Source organism: Topomyia yanbarensis, chromosome 3, assembly GCF_030247195.1.
Source record: "Topomyia yanbarensis strain Yona2022 chromosome 3, ASM3024719v1, whole genome shotgun sequence".
Classification (NCBI taxonomy): domain Eukaryota; kingdom Metazoa; phylum Arthropoda; class Insecta; order Diptera; family Culicidae; genus Topomyia; species Topomyia yanbarensis.
In genome coordinates this window covers 14,924,810-14,930,809 of record NC_080672.1, presented here as the reverse complement: position 1 = coordinate 14,930,809, position 6,000 = coordinate 14,924,810, and positions in this window count along the sequence as shown.

Sequence of the window (6,000 nt, the reverse complement as noted above, 5' to 3'; positions counted from 1 at the left end):
GGCTTTGCTCCGACAGAGAAAGCTCAAACTAATTCATATAAAACCAACGAGCAGTTCGCGATGGCTCAACTGAATTCGTAGTGCTCCGGATTCTGGAGCAACTGGAAGCGAAAGAGGTTCAGGAAATCTTCCTGAAACCGACGAACACGGATACGGCTACTAAATAGCAGACCGAGACCGTCGTTATGATCAACAATTATCTGACGTATAGCAACAATAACTCCATATTGAAGCTTTTTGACGGTTTGACGAATAACGCTCGTAAATATTATAAAGATATTCGTATATAACAGCGAACAATTCGTTTGCCGAACGAAGCTGTTTCGTAATAAGCCAACGAAAGTCGTTTCGTGGTTTCCGCGAAAAATTAGAAACGAAAAATAAATGTGTTTCAATAGAACTACAAACGATTCATGATATGTACGAAAAAATCGTATATTTTATGAAAATTTTCTGTACGAAACTAATGCCTAGCGATTTACATATATATTCTATCAGTGAAGCAGAGTACGAGAAACAAAGATTAATATACTCGAATCTCAATCGTCTTGCTATTTGGGACCCGAAAGATTCCTTCTGGTGCTTTTCAAAAGGCACTTTTCAGACACGGCTTCTTAACAACTTTCAATCATCTCTTGCCAGTAGCATTTTTCCATTTGCTGGAAAGCAGCTAACATGTTTCCAGTCCATAAAAATTGAAAAAGCCAGACATCAATAACTAACGTGGAATGGCTTTATTGAACGCTGTCTTGAACTGGATATGATTAAAAAAAACACTTCGTATAGATGGAGAAAAACAAAACGAAATATCAAAGATTACTATATTAATTATTTCACAAAAATGACAGCTACTTGAAAAGACTATGCATATGGCTCGTGCTACATTTCATACCAATAAAAAATCATAAAATGGTCTCAATAACTGGTGGCCGGTTGCAACTACCTTCCGACTCAAGGCGCGGAGGGATTTCGCAACTTTTCCCTCCATCTTCCTTTTCAGCGTTTGCTGCACGTTCCGGTCACGCAAAGCCGCTGGACGGCTGGAACCGGTTTGTGAACACTCCTTTGTCCAGAAGCATCATAATATGAGCGCTCGGCTGTATCCGGCCGACACGCTTATGGACTTCTTCGCTCCGGTGGAGATCACAAACCATCGAACGTAGTTACTTCATTTCTTTCACCTTGCTTGCTGTATACGAAATGATAGAACTGTCATTTTTTCAATACAAACCGTATCGCCTACTGGCATTAATTGACAATTCACCAGTTATCTGTCACCACAGATCGAGAGAAAATTGTGATTGAGATGATTGTCAGGTACCCAAATTTGCTTCTAGGTTAGGTATAGCCCAGGGCAGCCACTTGGAACCGTTGATGTTTCTGCTTTACTTCAATGAAATACATTTAACGCTGAAGACTCCTCTCCGATCCTTCGTAGACGATCACGAAATATTTCGTTTCATTTGTTCAATTGAGGGTTGCAAATAGCTCCAACAATGAATCCTTCGCTGATTGTGGTGTAGCAAAAATTCGAATGGCATAGAGGCAAATTTGTATAATTTGGTTGTAAAGTACGGTATCTTCAAGACAAAAGCTGAGTTGGTCATACTTTCGAAGCATAATACAACTCAACTTTGGATTTTGTAAAGGAGTAGAAAGATGTATGAGTTCTTTGGTGTGGGGGAGTGTGGTGGGCAATTAAAAAAAAAACAAAAAAAAAACAAAAAGAAAAAAAAGATAATCAAAGTTGTGATATTTAAGTACCAGGCGTCTGGTTCGAAACCAAATACACTTCAGTCCTCCGAAAAACTATTATTATATTCATTGAAAAATTTTAATTGTATGTCGATTTTTATTCTGCTGTTTTGCCCGATGAAATCGGATCATCGCCTAAACCTGTGTGCACGGTTAAAACGACTGGTCGTGATAGATATCCGTGAAGTACACACATTCTTGCTTTCCGATAAGACCACAGCAAAATCGAAACTATGATCGCTTCGATCTTATGACCAAATCAGAATGTGTGAGCTACTGACATATATGTCCCGGTCGGCCGTATATCCGTGGACACAAGATGTGTAACATTTTTGGATTTAGTATCAAGATGTTGGATGTGGATCAGATAGGGTCGTAATAGGGGTTACTACGACATCGAGCATGTTTCTGGAAGATACACAATGGATCAGAGGCAGTCTAACAGACATCCCAGTTCGTAATATCTTGGCACGCGAATACCTGTTTTACATAGTACAAGTTTGCTGTGGTTTTCTTTCGCTGTAATCGTTTTCTGACCTTCTTCCACATGTTGGTAGTACTGTTGGTACATCGATGCTCTAGTTAGTGAATATCTTTGGAAGGAAAATTATTTTCCCCCTAGCTAAAACTAAATTTCTATATTCTTCGCTTTAAGAAAAATTTTAATCGTTCCATTTAGCATTGAAACTCAATCATTTCCAATACATTAACACTAACGTAAAGTGCTATTTCAAATAAACATATCCATTAAATTGGAAAAACCGATTTTTGAAATCGTTTCAATAGGTAGTAGTTAGTGCTCTGAAAACCTTTTAAACTTAAGGGAGTCAGACATTGTCACAAAAAGCTTCAGTATCCACTGAGCAATACAGAACGATACTATCATATTTCTACTCGATGAAATCATATTAGATATCATCAGAATTTATTTCGATTATAGCAGCAAAGTAAAGTATGAAGAGTAATTTTCCCTATTATGGATGCTTTCCTCCATAGTACACTGATGCAATGCTTTTTGAGCTCTCTATTCATCGCTGAAATACAAACATGATGGCAATATGGGCAGTAGCGGTCGAAAAGAAAGTATCATCTACCTTAAAGAATTTAATTTAGTTTAAAGAAATTAAAAGTTTTTCAAACATTGTTTGCGTATTCAACAAGCATATAATAGTCGTTGACCTGAAATCACATAAGTATTCCTTAATTAATTATTGTATTGCAACATTTCGTAGCAAATTGGTTTCTAGATTGCACTAATATTTGAAAGTTTTTATTATTAGCTGCCTGATAATGATTCGAAGGCACAAACCTATAATTTTATAAGTCATGGATTTGCCTTTCAATTTCGTCTCAGCAGTACTTGGAAGACCAACTTGGTCACTAGAGAGTCGGTCTATCAGATACTGATGGAATAAAGTCGAAACGCAAATCCAATAAATACCAAAACATGTTTTACTTAACTAGTAACTGAAAAATTAATTGAAAATTTTAAATCCATGTTGACCACACAAAAGACTCTAATATTTCGGCCAGTAACTGTACTCGGTGCGAAAAGCGATAAACATAAACTAACATTCGATATTTTGAGTGCAGTGCGGCTGTGCCAGTGAGTGAAGAGATGCAATCCTCTGCTGTTCGGCAAAATCCGATGACGTCGGAAAGCTAGTGTGATGGAAGTGATTCTTTTTTTTTTTTGGCACATGGAGATCACGTGTCTGCACAAGTTCACGGTATTCCAATTAGAGAGCTTGTGGACAAAAAAGGTTCTTTTTGCTAAATATCTGTTAAATTTTGAATCGGTTATCTGAACTCATGAAAATTATTTTTTATTTTATACAACTTTTCCGGTAAAGTTTCACCGTCTGTAGCAAATATGAACTTTTTGTTAAAGACATAGCACTCTCAGTGCTGAATGGAATGACTAGTTTTTTCCACTCTTCAAAGTTGATGAAAAAGTGATTGAAAGGCGATAAAGAGAGTCAGGGCAAACACACCGAATGATTCTATGCTGATTCCATTCATTCCCCGTCTCATCATCTTGGGATCGTATACACGTTAATTTATGGAAAGTTGAGTGGTGACAAACCCACGGTTCCCACCACCCCTCATTGGGATAAAATGTTTCCAATGTGAGACTTTTACTCGTATACCCTTTAGCGACAAAAGAGGAGAAAGATTCAGATTCATTCGTATCTACATGGGAAAATTGTTTTAATGTGGGAAATGTATTCAACAGAGCAGGCTATTAAAAATATACCCGAAACCATGGTGTTGGCATTAAACACATCGTTATTACGATCATGAAGGACACATTTCATATAAACTAGTCTTCAGGTGTCACTTGACATTTCAACATTGTGAGCAGTCATCTAGCTTCTTTTGAATAAAAATTAAAAAATAATTGTAGCCTATGATTTGCTCACAAGTTTGTTATTAATTTTCATGCATACCTTCCCACTTTCGGTTAGGCAGAAAAATAGTTTCGATATTTCCCGAAAAAAAATCCAATTTGCCAAACTTCATTTAATTCTGCCGAATCGCACTCGGCAAAACAAGTTTCACCGAACAATAACAACGCAATCAATCAAAGCTCGATAATTATCGTTTCAATTAAAAATGTTCGACTCAGTGACTGGGTAAAGGAACGGGAAACGATGGAGAGAAAAAAAAATTATTTACCACCCCAAAACCCCTCCCGGAAGTGGTGAGTTGGTTATAGCTGCGCGCCACTACTGACTGTGGAGGCGAATGGGGAAAAAATAGCATCCCGACATCAATTAAATCAGCGAAACATCAAACAATAAACAAAAGTTTACCCGAAGTGGACTCTCCCGAAGGCAATTGAATTTACGAAAATAAATCATTTTGGTGTTCTATTTTGTTTATTTGTTTGTTATTTTCGCTGACACCCTTTGTCGTTTCTTTGCGGCATCGCAGTATGCGATGGAAACTGAATAAAGAGAACGGAAGTGTTCGTGCTTCGGGATCTATCGGTCAGGAATCGCACTTGCAAGAATTGATTTATTTTATTGTCATGTCTAAAGACTCCTATAAAGGATTATTAAATGTGTCAATAAAGTCCTGAAAATCCTAGCGCTAGCGTTACTGAATACGATGTTTTTTAATTCGTACGAATAAAAACTAGCATGTGCTCAAATAGTAGCAAATGCTCCAGAGCAAAGTAAAGTCTTAAAAGTGAAGTAACCGGTGCGTCGGTTTGAATAAAAACGATCAAAGCATGCGCTCTATTCGAAAAAGTAAAAGCTAGCGTTTACTTCAATTCAAACTGTAAAACATTCCCAATTCGTTGTGTCCGTTGTCGTCGTGAGGTTTTTTTTTTGAAAATTTTCCGGAAAAAAACGGTAAATGGAATCAGGAAACTCAATGAAAAAGAAAGCTGTTCAAGTGGTTGTTGAGAACATTTCAAGGAAGAAAGGTATTACGCTCACCGAACAGCAAGTTCTGAAGAAGCTGAACAACTTAAAGAACCGGGTGGAAGTGAAATTCGACGGAAAGGCAACTGGAAATAAAAAAAAATCGATTTAAATCGTGCTGAAAAGATCATCTATGACCTTTTCGGAGCAGCTGTGAATCCGGCAATATCCAAAATTCATTGTAAGTATCATGCTCACGGAATAATTCGCCCGCATATTTATTTTTATTATTGATGGTTTTAAATAGATGGCGTATCTATTGGAACAAGGAAACCGTGCGCGATTCCGAATCCGATGCAAGCGATTCTGGTTCTTTGAGCCCAGGAGAAGAGACTTCACAAGACAAACCAAACTTAGCATCTGAGGCATCCACGAGTTCCAATGCCTATAGAAGCGGTCGACAAGGAAAATCGATGCTATCGAAAGGATTCATTCGAACAAAACACCAGGTATAGTGAAATGTTTTCTGTCATATTTGGAATATTTCTAAACCAGCAGATAATCACTTAAAAAACAAGTTATAAACTCAAAACCTTCATTAATTCCTATATCAGGGGTATTTTGAAACGACAGAAACGGCTACTTGAGCATACCTGATTTGCAACGCCTCGTGCTTGTGAAGCAGTTGAGTTACTTTACTGAGCAAACTGAATTGACAAAAAAGATAGAACCGGTGCTGGCAAAAGCTGACCAGGTATTGAGATCACAAATCTCCAATCAAGAAGTAGATAGTGAATGCGACAATCATCGATCAGATGATGACTACAAAGAGCAAAACCACCAACCGGATACAGAAACGGACGATTCTATT